General features: G+C 42.8%; 2 long non-coding RNA genes across 4 annotated transcripts in view; one reads left to right on the top strand and one right to left on the bottom strand.

The window, feature by feature from the left end:
• Window positions 1-220: 220 nt before the first annotated feature.
• On the top strand, window positions 221-2,226 carry LOC116216764. The gene is made up of 3 exons (XR_004160180.1): window positions 221-1,778; window positions 1,872-2,041; window positions 2,138-2,226. It is a non-coding gene; the product is annotated as an uncharacterized LOC116216764 (long non-coding RNA).
• Window positions 2,227-6,481: 4,255 nt separating this feature from the next.
• The window catches only part of LOC104911562, a 30,781-nt gene continuing 19,882 nt past the window's right edge, over window positions 6,482-17,380 (bottom strand). For 2 of the 3 annotated variants that reach the window (XR_004160177.1, XR_004160179.1), the window contains one exon: window positions 6,482-6,569. This is a non-coding gene — a long non-coding RNA (uncharacterized LOC104911562). The remainder of the gene's footprint in view (window positions 6,570-17,380) is intronic. The other variant, XR_004160178.1, reaches the window with a different exon arrangement.

Raw genomic sequence — 17,380 nt, 5'->3', positions numbered from 1 at the left:
GCAGCAGACAGGCAGTCTGACATAAAGGCATCAAAACCCGCTTGGATGCGTTCCTGTGTGACCTAATATAAGCGTTCCTGCTCCAGCAGGGAGATTAGACTAAATGATCTTTCGGTGTCCCTTCCAGTCCCTGGTATTCTGTGATTCTGTGATTCCGTGATCCGACATGGCATTGCATCTGAAGAAAATAAGTGGAAATGAATTCCTCCGTGTGGAAAAAATGGCATGTATTGACGCTGATCGATGCTTGCTGAATGTTTATGGACATCAAACAGAGGATATGAGCGCAGCAAGGCAGTGGGTGGTACATTTCAACAGTGGCAACAGTGACAGAGGGACCCCTTTGCTGGTGCAGTGGTGCAGCATGAGGGAGAGGCCTCTGCTTTGCTTTGAGAAGGCCCAGGAAGGATCTGAGTGTTGACTACAGCTGCCTAATAGTTTCTACTGCCTCTTGTCAGTCCTTCAGACAAGGCATGAAAGCAAAACACTGCAAACATCCAGGAGAAGGGGGCACACTGGGATCATCTGGTTCCATGTTAGCATAAGCACAGCAAGCCATCACCTGACTCGTGAATACAACTGGGTTTGGTCTTAGTTCAGCAAGTCTGTACATGCTCTTGGCACACCGTTAGCAATTTAGTCACTGTACGGGAAACAAACACCTCCCTTTCCTCTTCACCTGATAGTAGGGGCTGAACACTTTCACGTTGCTTGAGGTACACTGGGGTCAACTGATGGGGACCTGCATACCTGTGCCCATAAGCTCTCTTCTTAAGAGCACTATACCAGAAAATGCAGAGAATGAACCAGTCCAAATTACTTAGAATGCATGACTGATAGCCAGCTGTTCTTTGTGCACTGCCATGGAGGGCCTGGCTTCACCTGCAACCATTCATTCCGTGGGCAAGGAAAGAACAGGCTGAGGACAGCAATCACCAAATTGGCCATCTCATCCTCTGGGTGCAAAACCCCAGCACCAGGCTCCAAGGACCTCACAGGCCCTCTAACGCACCCCCTTCAGTCCCAGTGCGGCTGCCCAGAGGACACCAGGCCCTCTCCTCCACACCCCTCTCCTTTGGCATCAGGGCAGAAGAGATGCCACCTTCTCACGCTCCAGGGCCAGAGCTGAAGGATGGCAAAGGACAGCCGATACAAACACAGAAACTCCACTGTTTTTAATGACTGTCTCTCCCTCGGCTGCCTGTGGGGTGTCAGCATGCTTTGCTCCTCCTCCACCCCAGGCAGCTGCAGGGTGCTCGAGAAGCCCCTGCCCAGACTGACCCTCTTGCTACATTCTTGCCACTGCCTCCCAGAAATGGCCGCAGGCCCCAACAGCCAGCCGCCATGTTTGGGCCAGCACGTGGCACTCAGAATCCTGTCGCCATGGGCACCAAACTGCCCTCAACTGCAGTCCCTGAGCTGACACAGCTGGAGACAGTTGCACTCCTAGCTCTCTGAAGGAGATACTTGTTATTTCTGAGGACGGGATGGAGCAGCCACCTTTCAAGAAGAGGCGGCTGCTGGAAGAGGCTGATGACATCGAGCCCATGGAGGTGGACCCGCCTGGCAGCCAAGAAGAGCCCATGGAGGTGGATCCACCTGTGGCAGATGAGCTGATGGAAGTGGATCCACCTCCATCAGGGCAGACTGGCCATCTCTCTGCTGCTGCCAGGCCAACCAGGAAGAGGTCGCGCCCCAAATTTCATCGCAGGGGCGCCAGGGTCTGTCCACCTCCCGCAAAATGGCCGCCTCGACGCCAGCGCTGATCCTCCCGTCCTGTAAGTTTGCCCTTACCTGGGAGAGCTCCAGCTCACGGCCATCCTGCAGGCTCACGTGGAGCCTCCATTGCCTGGCCCTTCTTCTTTTCACAGCCAAGGCTCCTACGAGCCCTTCCTTCCCGACCCTCTCCCTCGTCCCTTCCCAAGTCCTCTCATCTCTTCTTCACCAAGTCCTGAGGAAGAGGGCAGGGCAGGGCATCCATCCTCAGAGCTGCTGTGCCAGGGCAGCGGGACCTCAAACATCACAGGGGTGCGAGGATCCTGTAAGTTTACCCTTAGCCAGGTGGGAGAGCCCAACTCAGGGTCATCCTGGAGGCTCATGTGGAGCCTCCATTTCCTGATCGTCCTTCTCTTGACAGAACAAGGCTCCCATGAGCCCATCCTTCACGTCCTCCTCTCCCATCCCTACCTCAGACAGGAGAAGTAGCCAAAGAAGGGATAGAGGCAGCCGCTCCTGGGGAGAACCACACGTCAGTTTGGACACAAAGAAGTGCTGAAACTCAGCAAGATCCAATCCAGATGCTTTGCTTGGATTTCTCTTTCAAGAATAGACCATCACCATTTTCAAAATAACAACTCAAAATAATAAAAAGTAAAAAGCACAAAACTAAATAAACCATTTTCCATTTTTAAAAGAAAAGCACAGATTGTCTCTCTGCTTTAGGAACCTTACAGTTTGCACAGAGGTTCCCACGTCCCCTCCTTGCCTCCCGCACACACAACGCACCCCGCAGCAGGACACGCTGCCCTCATTGCCAGCCTGAGGAATAACCACCGCACTGCACACAGCACTGGGGCTGTCCCCTTGCCCTGCCTCAGCACCCTCTGCTACGTGGCAGGGATTTTTCACACACACATCTTCAAGAACATAGGAAAGAGCCCCTTCTGACTGTAGAAAAGGCAGTTCTACACAATCCCAAAACTCACAGCATTTCATTTCCTCTCACCAGTTAACTGGTTAGCGAATGCAGGTGCTTGAACTGAAACCAAGAATGAGCATGCATCAAGACAAACACAGCAGTAAAGGAAAACATCTTGGTTCAAGTTCATGACATGTTACTTTAATTGCCAATAATGTAGACCAAAATAATAATATTAAGTCATTGGCCTACACAGTAAAATAGGAGGCATTATTTTCTGAGTAGTCCATAGTACGACATATACACTAACGTCTAACAGGTTTCAACAAACACAATATGAGGTGGTTAAAGGGAAAGTGACGATTAACTTTTAAGCCCATTTCACTCTGCACTATTTTTGCCTACCATTTCATGCATGGCACTGACTGTTCCTGGAAGGAAAAACAAAAGCACAGAGCTATCATCTCCCTTCAGTCTGCAAGACAAATAAGGCACCATCAACAGTGACACTTCTTGTGACTGAAGGTTCAAGAGAAAAAGAAGACTAAAGCTTCATCATTGAGGCGAATGGCTGAAAAGCTTTCCTTTTTTCAGGTTTTGATATTTTAGATCTCCAAAGTACATGCAGGTGCCAAAGGGGATGAGTCCTTTTACTGAAAAACATCAAGAGTACAGTTGTTGTTTTCTAAACTAGGAGAGTTTCATTCCATATCTCCCTAGAATACGGTTGTTACAGTGACAGCCTTCTCATCATATGGAATACTATATTTACGTAAATATATGTTGCAGTATATATTAACAATACAAAAATATAACATATGTTGATACGACGGAGGTAGAACTTTGGTATGGAAAGGGCCTGGATCTCCACAGAGCTCTCAGACCCGGGATTCTGTAGCGTGCAGTTACTGAGCACCAACAAAATCACATCCCCTGAACTACATTCAAATGGAAGATTTTCAACAACCTTTGCAAGTAAGAAAATATTGCAGTGGGAACCCACACGAGTTTTGCTTACAACCTAATTTGTAGAGATACATTTAGAGATAAATACTCATGGCCAACACATTAAAAAAAATAGATTCCTCCAAATAAGTTTCTGCATTCACATTTAGGAACCTATTTAAATGCTTTGCACTGCAGCTCAAATAAGACTTCAGTACTGCACTGGTGTAACATCAAATAAACTCAGATGCAGGTCTGCATTTAGTGATCTCATTTTAGGGTCCTGGAATTAAAAACAGAACATGTGCAATCATCTAACAACAGTGCTGGCTGAAACTGCTTCTCATTTAGTAATTCTTTCAACTAATTGAGTGTTCTTCTACTGATAAATTCTTTTAAAAAGAAAAATCACAGACTAATTCTTGCTCATAGATTGAGCAAGGATCAGCAACATTCAACATAAAAATTAACAGAAAAAAAAAAGATGCTCTGAATTTCAAGTAGCAATGAGCAATCGCCAAAAGGTTCAAACTCACTGCTTTCCAAACATCATTTGCTTCTGCTTGGATTGCAAAAAACATAAAGAATAAACAAAACAAGATCAAAGGCAGAGTCCACACTGCAGCAAAACTGGAAATAGCAACAGAAATCTCAGAAGAAACAGAAGTCAAACAATAAAAAGCAACAAGCAGGTAACTTGGAACATGTTTACAATTAAGGTTTTTTTGTGCATCAGCACAAACACCTTATTGCTGTTTTTTCCCCCCAGTAATGTTATTTGGTGAAAGAAATGAGCCTGGATTCAGAGCAGCTCACATCAGGTGTGTCAAAAATCCAGAGGAGAAAACAAATGAAAATTGTTTTTTGTGGCATCGCCATCAGGAGTTTTACAGCTATAAACATTTCCTTTGTTCATTTTTATACCTGAAGTTAATGCTGTTGTAGCCACTCAGGAGAAAATACTCCGATCACTTCCCTTCCCTCCTCCCTACCCCAGTGCACTGGGATCTCTGAGGGCACACAGCATGGCCAGCTTGCTCTGGACACTTTAACAGCGAATTAGAACAGCAGTGGTGTTCTCATCAAGTCAGTGGGTGTCAGTGTGTGAGCAGGGAGCCATGAAGTGAGATAGCACCTGGTAGCACCAAGGCTGAGGCTGTTAAATTAGGGGGAAAAAGGCTGGGGTAGAAGGAGCCACTGGGCATAGAGAAACCTGTTAGAGAACCTCAAAAGGAAGGCTCTTCTCTCTCTGCAGCATTCTGACACAAACAGGTTTGGCAGCCCAAATGCTCTTCAGATCACGCAAGCCAGCATCACAGAGGAGCCAGCCTGAACAAAAGCAGCGAGGAGCACATGGATTTTATTGCACTTCTGAAAGAAAGCAGTACTGGTGACTCACGCGGTCTCTTTTCCCTTTGAGTGACTGCTGTAAAGAATAACTATCAGGTCAGCAGCCAGAGGTACGGGGCTGCCGATGAAAGCAACGAGTGCTATCAGAGCCCCAAAGCCTCACCAGCCCCCATCTGTGCTGCTGAGGTTACAGAACAAGCTGGGAACCTGCGCTGCAGCTGCGTAGCACATGCTGGGCAATGCAGCAGGCCAGGGGTTAAATACAAAGGGGAAAATGAAATTGAAATCCTTCCTTTCAGGAGGCTCACACACACACCCTCTAATGGGGGTAGGAAGGTACATCAAAACAGTACGCTTTGAGACAATGAAGTCTCTGCAGTTCCCAGCATTTTGCTGTTTATTTTCATTGTGGGAAACTAATTTGTGCACGCAACTCTGCCATGTACATTCAGAATCATGTTCTTGAATACTTTACATTGAAGAGAACAGATTCATCTTTAACATTCTTTACTCACTGCTGGATCCCCTAACACCTTTGGGATATTGAAGCCTGCAAAGCAGCTGGAGTTGGGCCTAACCCTGCCCTGCAGAACAGTATGACACCTCTCACACTGCTGGAAATTGCTCAAACTGGGGAGAATCTGACCACATCCAAGCATTAACGGGACCCATTTCTTGCATGCTTTATTACAGAATACAGATCACAGTGCAAATTGGCCTGAACTGACTTTCAAGGCATTGCAGGTGAGAAAAATAGTAAAATTCATACGTTAAGAGAAAGAATAACCACTGCCTTTCATGAAGCACAAACTCATTTAAGTGCCTGACAAGGACTGAACTGGACAAGGTTTCCCATGGCACAGGAATGATTGAGGAACACAAGTCACCCTGTGCTTTTCAGAGTGCCAAAAATCAGCTTTCAGATGAGTGCAGCATCGGGCAAAGCCTGTGGCACAGGGACTGCAGATCCAGTAATGCTGGACTAGCTTTGAACTGGATATTTAGACATGCTCTGAGGACCATGCCATAGCACCCATTTCTGTGGCTGCTTTTTTTTTTTCCCTGCAGGTGATGACTGCAGGCAGCTTTTAGTGATTTGTGTTTCATTTTTTTTTTGCAGTAGGATGACCGATGGTCCATTTCTTGGCATCAGCAGGCTGGGTTCAGCTATGTGCAGCAAATGCTATTCAGATCTCAATACCCCAAACTACTTTCCCACATCCTCTGGGAATAGGAAAGAAGTTTCCCTCTGAATCCCAAAACTGAAAATCCAGCTTGTTACTTTTTTGTAGGAAGCTACACACGTATGCAAGTTTCTTTTCAAATGCACCTATTCTAGACTAGAAAGAATATCTGCGGCCAGGCTTAAAATAGCCTTTATGGACCTAAAGCAAGATTTAAGTGAAAAACAGATACATTCCATCAAAACTGCACCTCTGGATAAACAAAGGACTACACCATAGTATGATATAACAGGCTTGACATCTCTGGATAAACAGAGGGCCTCTTCCTTGACTACACTATAGTATGACATAACAGGTTGGCATTTTACACAAAGCAGTATTGCGATAAAACAGTGGTGCCTCCTCGTTTTGTTCTATTTGACTGCACTGGTCTTCTCATTCCAAGCACCTCCCTACAAAAAAAAAAAAAAAGAGTTGAAAGGAAAGAACTGGAGAGCACCATTCTCAGAAGCACGTATAGCTTTCAGCTTCCTCAGACAAGGAAGAAAACCAAATGAAAACACCACACAAAATAAACGTAGGCAGTAATGGCCAGCACCTACCCCACGTTTATCATGTTTAAAGAGAAAAAAAAAAACAAACAGAAGTGCCTCCCCATTTCTTGCTCTAGAGGAGCTCTTCATCCAGCACATCAGTTTTATATGGGAGACGACTAACTGAGGTCTCCTTTGACATACTTCAAAATGAGACAATATAGACATCACTGGTTTGTTGCATCCTTTTTGCCAGCTCCTCTATAAGCAATAACCCTTAACATCCTAATTTCACTCCACTTTTTCTAACCTTCTATTTCCAGTCCCCTCCAAGCAGGAGAAAGCTCCCACATTCCTGTATTTCTCTGAAAGGTCAACTGCAATGTAAAGTATAGCTGCAGTTCCACAGCACCACAGGGGGGAAAACAACAAGAACAAATGAAAATAAGAGCTGGGAATAAGTGGAAATCCCTTAATCTAGTTTACCTTGTTTCATCTTTTCTCCTGATGCCTACAGAGTGATCACCTCGGGAGGAGGGGAAAATAATAGCTCAATAATCCCAGTTTATTCCTGGGACACAGAATGAGTCCCTAAGCTCTATCTTGTCATTTGGGTACCATCAGACCACAGCCAGCCAACCTGTGACTAATTTAAGAAGCGTAGGTGTGGCAATCATCAACCAGCAGGCAGCAAGCATGATAGGCTCACCGCTCTGGAAAGACTTACAAAAGAAACGTGCATTGTTTCAAGCTGTATAACATGGTGGAAAGAAAAAGACTGCACAAGGCTGATGGTCACCTCTCTCACACCTGGTCAGGTCCCGGGTCTCAAGGGAGACATGCTCTCCCCATCCTGTTTCCTTTGTTTTAAGATCTGAGCATTAACTTGAAGTTAAAGGAAAGATCAAGCTCTGGTCATTCATCTTCAACCTTAACCCTGGGGCTTGGGGATTTTTTGTGCATATTCACATCACCAATTAAAAAGTGAAGCTGAAAATAATGATTCAGAGACTACAAGAGCTTTTTCTGCAAAATAAAATGGTGAAACAATTTAAATTACTTGAAATATTTAGACAATAACAGATTGTCATACACATTCCAGCTGATGATATTTTGCTTCAGTACTAGTGAACTATTCTGATAATGCAGGAAAGACTTTCCATTTACAGTTTTTAGATACCAAGCATCACCTACTGACATCCACAGTATATTTCTCCCAGAACCTTTATTATTGCTGCTATTATCTCCTACACAGGTGAGATGTTGCTTTTCTGCCACAACCCCTTGGAAAGCTCCTGCTTCTTACACTGCACCAGTAATACAAAGCACTGCACAGTGGTCCCAGCGCTGATCCCAGTGCTGGTATTAAAATAACATTATAAGACCTCACGAAAGTAAGATTTCTGTCAATTAATATCCCGATAATTTAATCCATTATCATTTGCAAGACAGAAGTTGCTGTATCTTTAAATGTACAATTTTGGCCACCCTGTTCTTAAAGCCAAGACTGGCACAACGTCACATCTGTAGGATTTATAGGGTTTTGAGGACTATACAGCTGTGGTACTAGGAGACCCAGGATAATAACGCCCTCCATCTTGTTTGTGTTTCCTTCAGTATCATTGAGGTGGTTTTGGTATTTGTATTTAACTTACTGCCCTGGTCTTGGACTCCCTTTGCCAACTTGAAGCCAACCAGCATAAAATCCTAAGCAAACTTCTACCAATGCAGTGTAGGTCTGACTATTTTGACAAGCAAGTGCAAGAAAGAGCTCTTATGATACTTTATAACTACTGTAACACTTTTATATTCAATCACATTATTCCTTAGCTAGTGGCAGAGGCCACTCAGCATTATTCCAGTGTCGCTATTTCAGGATTTGCACTGCTCAATCTCTCGGCAAATATCCCTGTGCAAAAAGTCTGCATGTAAAAAAAAGCCCATGTACATACACACACATCCACACTAGCTTATCAAACAACAATGTTACAAAACTTTTTAAAAGCACAGCAGAAGCTTGTCAATCAAATAGTTGGAAGAGAGAGATCTTGATATTTCCTCCCACCTCTCTTAAATATAAGCATGAATACATTACTTTGAGACAAAAATAATAATGCCTTTCTTGGCTCATGTTTTATGCAAAGATTGGTTTTGGTAGATGAGAGTTATCTTGTGAAATAATTAGGTTCTCTTCCTGGCTTTTGGACTTAAATAACCTTGTACGAGTTGCTTAACCTCTCTATAGCTGCCTTAAAACTCCAGAAGTGGGGAAAAACAGAGAAACAAAAAAAAACCATCAACATCCAATTTCAGAACACTTTCAGAAAGCCTCGGGTAGAAATCCTACATACATATATCTGTTTGATGTTAGGTTTGATGTCACTGGCATGAACAGGGCACAGTCATGTGTGGACTCTGCAAACAGCTGATGTGGCTGATGTACCTATTTACCAGTTGGCTGCTTCTATCTATTACAGCTGCACCTCAGTATTGAACCACATTGCTATTCCTCATGTACCAACCGGCAATGTTTTAAACCAAGCAAGAGGACTTTGCACTGAAGTGGATCTGCAGGGCCCGCGTTGCAGCAACACTGCTTCAGGGACAATAGCAAAGAGGCATCAATCACTACAGCTGTTTCTGAAGTTCTCATGTGATTATGCTCTTTGATCAGATACAAAACACAACGCTCTAGCAAGCAAGCATTTTTCCTTTTTTTTCCCCCTGCAATGTCAGTGTTCATAAAAACACAGTAAGAAAGACGGCATCTTTTTTTACACGGTTAAACAAGGATTCATATTTTTACTCATACTAATTTCCACTGGGACAAAAAAAAAACAAGGTTCTTATCCATTAATACAAAATTTTTTCAGTGTGTTCTCATGCCATTAGGGGATATTTAAAATTTTTACTTATTTATTTTTCAGAAGCACTTGGACTAGAGTAAACAATCCCTTGCTGTGAACTTTCTAACAGAAAAAGCTGAGTAGCTACAAATTCTCTCTCTCCTGTGCCCCTTATGCCCACATTTGAAGGAGAGACAGTTTCTACAGCACAGCAGAATCCTTTCCCCCACACTGCTGCTGACCCCTGCAGATATGACCATTCTCTGTTCATTAAACAGGAAGCTGAACCTCTGCAGCCACTCCTCTCCCACAGATGATTCCGTCAGGCTGCCAATGGTGTGTGCTCAACACCAACCCTGACTAGACTACACTTTTCAGTGGAAGCTGAATCCCATTCTCCATTTCAGCACGTTACTAGATGGAAAAAAAAATGATGCACTATGTGAATAATGCAGATATAAAAGGGTATCTTTAGCAGAGAGCATCTTTTAGTGCAGTATTTTGCAGGACCACCAGAAAAATACATCAACATCATCTGGCACAAAGAAGCTTTACAGGTAGCAGTAAGACAAAGCAGCAGCTCTCAACATCTTTCGCTTCTCTGGCAGAATATACAAGTTGAAACAGATTCTATCAGCCTGAACTTTTAAAGGGGCTAACTGCTTTAATTACTTTGATATTTTTGCCAGTATTTCCAATTCGTTTCATTACTACAAGACACAGTATGACCTCTGTCCCTGCTGGAATATATCAAGGACAAAGTGAGAAACAGCCGACGTTGCTTAACCCTCTAGCTTTAGTTTCTACAACTTATTGTTAACAAGACCTGATGCTGATATCCTGACACCGCACGAGCATACCAAAAAAATCACATTGTCAAAATCTTCACTTGCTTTCTACTTCCTACCAGAAAACATGAAATAAGACAGGAAGAGTAGTGGTTACTCCCTTCTTCACAGATCTGGATAACTTTGTGTCCACTCATGCCCCTCTTCCTCAAAACTATGCTGCAAGAGTTAAGAAGGTGCTCAGTGTCATGGAACACAATGCAAGCCCTGCACTGGTTCTGTACATAAGCAGAGCTGATGGCATACAGCTCAGAGACCAGCCTTCCCATGAGGCTTCATTCAATTCCAGAGGACTGTTTCCAGATAAAAAGTTGCCAATTTCTCATCATGTCACACAAGGGGAAATCTACCTAAACTCAGACGCTGCAGGTGTGTAGCATCCCTGAAAATCAGATTACCTCCTGTCAAAATCACACACAACCCAAAAGAGCCAAAAATCAAAATGAGGCAAGTGAGTTTTTAATTGTGTTTTGGATTTATTTCTGTGTGTGTTTTTTTAAAGCAGCTTCCCCACTTTTCCCTCAAATATTTAATCTTTGTATGGTCAGTTTTAAGTCTGTGTTTAAAAACTAAATTCTCCTTCCCCCGGTAATCAGAGGAATAAAACCAATACTCTCTCTCCAAGACTCCTCAGAGCTCAGCTCTTTCACACTTACCCTTACATAAGAAAAGGCCACTGAAAGAGTTGGAGGGACATAATGCTGGAGCTTAGAGTTTCCCTGCAGAGGAAAAAGCTGTGCCTAGCCCACATGCCCAGCAAAGCAAAAGTGACAGAAGGTGGCTCTACCTGTGCCTGTAGCAACTGCTGCATCCTCCATGGAGCAGCAGCACTGCAGGCATCGGAGCGCTGCTGAGCAAGAACCAATTCTGCAGCTCTCAGGCCAAATAGAAAGCAAGCAGAAAGAAAATACTGTTTTTGTTTTAATATATACGATTTGTAGAAGGATTTACAGTAAGGTAGACGAGAGGATGCTCAATGAAATGGAAAGCATCTCTTGGCAAAGCAAAGTTACTATATATGTGAAAGGTTTGTTTGATTGAGAGGTTATGTAACCATTTCGCTTACTGCTGTTCTCTACATCTTACCTAGGTCAAAATTAATAAAAAAGCCACAAGCTGTATTGAAACAAAGAGGTCGAAAGCACTTCAAGAACAAAACTAACAATTCCACTTTTCAAAATGATTTGTTTTAATCATCTTTGTATGCGTGTAATTTTTCCTCAAAGCCATTGATAAGTTCTGTCCTGGTTCCACAAGATCAGTTCTCACTCCTCCAGCACCGCACACACTGACCATGTGTCACACAAAAGCCAAAGGGTGCACACAGCCCATGTGGCTGGGAGCTACCCAGAGGCAAGGATCCATTTTTTTGTCCATGTTTTTTTTATGATGCTTTTATCTGTTTGTGTGTTCCGGCTTTTGTATATATATATTTTTCCTTTCTCTTTTAAATATCTCCTTTTCCTCCTCCATAGGAGCTAATGGAATCCACCTTGGCACACAAATAGCCCTTCTCTTCTGAAACAAAAGCTTCTCTTCTGCTCCTGTGCTCAGCTCTCCAGGAGCCAGCTCTGTACATGTGGCCCCTCCTGCACAGCAGCTGCTCTATGGCATAGCAGCCAGCTGGGCCAGCACACTAGATCCAACTCCATCCTGCTTTTGCCAAAGGTTAGCAGAGTCACAAGCAGATCAAAGTGGAAATAATGGAAGGTACTATGCCAAGCGTAGCTTAAACAATAAGCAAGTTAGAAAACAGAGCTTCAGCCATTTGTGTCAGAAATGAAATACATTGCATCCCTACCCTCTCTGAAGATTTTAAAAAATATATATATATATATATATATACACCCACTGGGATGAGAGGGAGGAGAATATTGAAGATCTGCTTCATCAGACAAAATTACTTTCATGAGCTCTGTGCTAAAAAATAAAAAAAGAAGAGAACATTTAAATTGGCCACTAAAACCACAGGACTGTGACAATTTGCACCCATCACAAGTTTGGTCACAGATTGCTGCTGGTTTGCCATATCTCTGCCTGCAGAGAAGCCTCTGCTGCGGTATGCCAGATGAATGCACAGCGCTGCAGGATGGGCAGGAATCCAGCACTGGACAGGATGGGGACAGAATATTTTAATTTCACTCATGCATGTTGGCTTTGAAAAAACTTGTATTGAAATAATTATTGTTTTATTTAAGAGTGCGGCTTTATAATTACTACTTTTAAAACAATGCGGTTATTCTACAGCGAATCAGAAAAATGTGTGTGTGAATCAAGCTACATTTATAGAATAGCCAGACATCTTTCTGAAAAGGGAAGCAGAGGGAGACATTTGTGGGTTTTTAAACATGCTCTGCACAGAAGCAGTAAAAAAAAATCACGTACTTTGTGTAACAATAATAATTAGCTCTTGTGTAATTCAGCATAGAAACCCTGCACTGAAACTGTAACAACAAATTAATTGGAGATCTTTGTGGTCTAAGAGGAGCTTCAGAAAGGTTTAATTCTGCAGAGGTTCTGGCCATCTCAGAAATCCCTCCATGACACATATACAACATGGGACTGGTGGGAATGCCCTGCCTTGTTCTGATCCCACACTAAGACAAAAATCAAGAAGTTCCCATCGCTATCATTGGGAAATAAATCGAGGTATGTGGAGAAATCAAGTGTGCCATCCACCTATCTCCTGAGGGGACCACAACCACAGCAGACACCACACACTTGCTACACAAGTTGAAAGTACTGGTGTGCACCTTCTTTAAGAGGGAGACTGAGAACAGCACAGCAGGAGCTCTTTACAGCAGGACTACTTGAAAGTCTAGACTCTGATCACAAGCAAGTATTGAACTACAGGGCAGAAATCACAAGCATCACCCAAAGTCCTTCCAGAAAAGATACTTCTAACTTTTACAGTGCTGTGGCAGAACAACTGAAGGATCACTTGCAGTCAGCCAAGATGCAGCAACATCTATATCCCAAACCACCTCCCTCAGAACAAACGCCTTTGCACCTCCATCCAGGTTCCTTCAGGGCCCATTTGATGTAACAGATGGCAAACATTTTTTTTTTCCTCCAGCACTATACCTAAAACCCAGTGCATCAGGGAAGCAGCAGACAGAGATGGAGTGAAATTACCTGGGCCAGCCCTGAATCATAGCTAATAAGCCCTAATGGACCAGAGAGCCAGTCTAAATAAGTACGCAGAGAATGCTAGCATAGTGGTGTTATCTCAGCTTTTTCTACCACTTCGCCCATCCCCAGCCTACTGCTATTCCAGTTAATGGAGTGCTGTCTGTCTGCCTACTCAAATCTCAAATCCATACATTAATGCAAACCAGCCAAGTGATCGTTAGCCCCAGAATGGGACTCAGTCTGGAACGCCGCTAATGCTGAGCACTGGAAGAACTCCCTCACACACCTTACATGTCATGCTCCCCTGTCATAGTTTCATATAACACCACATTTTTTGAACATTTTCCCATTCTTACAATCACACAGTGTTTCCTGTTCTACAGTGGAAGCAATTTTGTTCATACAGCATCAGTATCACTCCGCTTTTGGCGCAAGCATTAACTCATTTGGTGACGGGTTGGCTCGATCCTTAAAATATTCTCTATTTTCAGATATAAAACATTCTTCCTATGCTGAAGAGACTATTGGACATCCACCTGAGCTCTCCTTTTGCCAGAAGAATAAAGGACTCCACAGAAAAGAATTACACCCATCCTTAGCAATACTGATCCAGGCAGTAAAAGCCCATACCAGGCAACCACTGACTGCTCCCTTCCTTTTTTTGGTCAAAGGCAATATTTACCAGGAAATTCATGAACTTTCAACAACCCTCTGTTACTGCTGCTGAACTGGAGATTGCTGGAATCATCATAGCACAAGGATTTGGACTCAGTGACTCAAAATTAACCTTCACATTTCATCATATCCCAGCTGGCTGGGCAGTGTTAGAGAGTTCAACCAGCCTGACGATCTTCAAGAGCGTGACAAAAGCCACACTGCTCTATTTCTGCCTCTAACAGCAGCAGGGATCTTTCTCACTTACCAATTTGTAATTACAATTTCTTAGCTCAGCACCTGTGCTTACACACCAGAAACAAACTCAAAAAAGTGTGCCAGTGCACATTCAGTTATTTGGTCTATGACTGAATAACCGAAGGGGCTGGTTTATTTTTGTGCATCATGATGTGATAAGCCTGCCCATTTGAAAGCAATTTGGTGCTCAGTGAACCACAGAACACTGTCTGCCAGCTCACACATAGCAAAGGTAGTGTGTAAAAAAAATATAAACACTACAACTATCTATGGTACCTCTCAATTCTAACATCACACCACATTATGTCAAGCCACATCACTTTCCTCTACAGAAAACTCATGTCAGTACAATGATGATTTGCATTCTTTTTTTTTTTTAATTTCATTTAGTATGAATGACCCATCTGCAGCAATACTGGTGACCTCCCCTTTTTTCCAGCATCTCCAAGGACCTCTTCAAGAGGTCTCTTTGAGTTGTTTGTGTGTTTTTGTTTTTAATAATACAAATACTAGAAACAAACACGTACCTTCTTATATCAAAACACACACTACCAGTTTGATAAGGGCCTTGCCATCCAGTCCCTCAGGAATGCCACTTGAAAGAGTAGGAATGGGAAATGGTATTTTCTTCCTTCAAAACGATAGTATTAATATTCTTTGTTCTACAATGCATCCACACCTGACACAAGTGGATTACAGCACTTTGCAAACATTAGCTTTTTTAAGAGTCTAACCTAGAATAAAGGTTGGCTTGCAAACGTGTTGGGGACAACTGTCCTACTTGCTTGTTCATCTGATTTCCTCAGCAGCAGTGTGGAATATATAAACACTGCCTGAAGCCATTAAAAGACTCCCTTTAGTAGTAGAACTGTAGCAGTGTTTAGGAGCAGTTCATGCCTCTCTGCATACTTCAGTTTTTATTTTTTGTACCTGTTACCCTTCCCCTCCGCATCCTGCTGAGATCATCACATCAGATAAGGAACTAGCTTTATCCTGGGCAGCTGGCACGATCAGGAATAACCTGGGGATCCAGACATGCTGTAATACCCATGGTCAGCAGTAACTTTCTGGTGCTGGAAGTATTATAACATGAATACCTGCACATACATGTCTTGAAATATGCATCTGCCCCAGATTAGCCATGCACCTGGATATGGCACTAGTGAGCACATGGGAGAAATCCATGAGAGTGTGACTACAATTAATCAACTGTATTTAAGACATCTATCACCTCAATCTTCAACAAGATCTTGCACTGAGTTCTGCTACATTTATCTCATACATAATTGCCAAAGCCTGAGACTCAGTATGTTTATTGTACTGACAACTCAATAAATTTCCTACTTAGAACATTTTCAGTAATAAGTTTTATCACTTGTGAAAACATACTGTGAAGAAACAAAGGTTACCACTGTTACCACTGTTTTTATCTAACTGTAATAGGACATAGCATTGAAGTGAAAAATACAGGGTTTATTACAACTCTAATATCGAAATGTTTCAGTATTCAAAAGAAATATAATTCTTGTACAAATTTCAGTCTACAAAACTTTTTTTAATTAAGGTCCTGTTGCTTGTTCAACCAGCCAATACAATGAGCTATCTTAGAATTCACCATTAAAAAATACATATATAGTATTTCACTAAGCAATAGAAAGCAATATAAAAAAAACAAACTTATAAAGCAAATAACAATGAATATTTGAGTCCAAAAGCTACATTGTGCTCAAAATATGAGATATGCTTTCCATTGTACATAAGCGCAGGAATCCAATTGCAGTCAAGAACAAAGGATCACTCATTCACAGAACTTCACCATAAAAAGCAAATCATAGAATCATAGAATGGCCTCGGTTGAAAAGGACCACAACCATCATCTAGTTTCAACCCCTCTGCTATGTGCAGGGTCACCAACATGTTCACCAAAACAAGGCCAATGCTTTTTTATACCATTCAGAATGTTTATATGTGAAAGACTAAGGTGAACAAACAAGAACAGCAGATTTATTTGTTCATATAGAAGTTGTCTGTATACAGTTGCAAAAAGAACAGGCTTGCAAGCAACATCCTTACCAATCAACAAGAGATGAACTGCTCCACAATTAAGGAGGCTCTAATTAAATATGTAAAAGGACAACAATTTCAGACATTAGACCCTCAAGAGGAAATGTAAATACCAAACAGTTGGAGGTACTTCTAAGATCATTCTAGATCAAGTCTCAACAGATATCTTGCAATGAAACCAGAGACAGCTCAGTTCTCCAGTCCAGACAACTGGACAACACTCAGACCTGCTGTCCACGTGCCAAGCCACTGCCATGTGGTGCTGAGCATGTTTCTCATACAGCTAGCAAATAATCCCGGTATGTGGATCGCTGTGTGCTAGGTACTCCCTTCAAGATGCACAGTGTTTAGTTCATTTAGGACTGACGGAATAAGAAACAAACAACTGGACACATTTCTACAGTGCATGCCAAACAGAAACTCAGGCTCTTCAGGCTCGGTATCTCAGATTAGCAAGTCCTTAAGAAGACATGACACAGTATTATCCTCTTTTAAAACAGCGCAGACTCACTTTCCCAAAGCTAAGCAGTAGGCAGGCATTACCTCACCTCTCCAAACGCTCCAGAACACAGAAGCACTCAGATACTGCCCTGAAAACCTGATGAATCCCAAGGGGGGAAAGAGGCCATTAGGCATGCAGGGCAACTTGTGGACAAGAAGCACTGAAAAAAAGCCTGTTTGCTGCACACCGACCTGACCAAAGGAAATGCTGAGAGCAAACCCAACAAACAAGTTCTGTGGATAAGGATTACTCACTGAACTATCAACACTCACAAAAAAAGCTGAGCACACCATTAGCCTAGAAAGCTCCTCAGCATTTCTTAGCTTACTTCACAGCCTCACCTTCATTTAACCTGGGCTTACTTTGCTACCAAGTAAAACCTCCCGAGTAGCATTCCTTCCTGGTGCAGAGGAGGACAAGAAAACA

The sequence above is a fragment of the Meleagris gallopavo genome, chromosome 6 (assembly GCF_000146605.3).
Source record: "Meleagris gallopavo isolate NT-WF06-2002-E0010 breed Aviagen turkey brand Nicholas breeding stock chromosome 6, Turkey_5.1, whole genome shotgun sequence".
NCBI lineage: Eukaryota > Metazoa > Chordata > Aves > Galliformes > Phasianidae > Meleagris > Meleagris gallopavo.
This window is presented reverse-complemented; position numbering and strand designations above follow the sequence as displayed.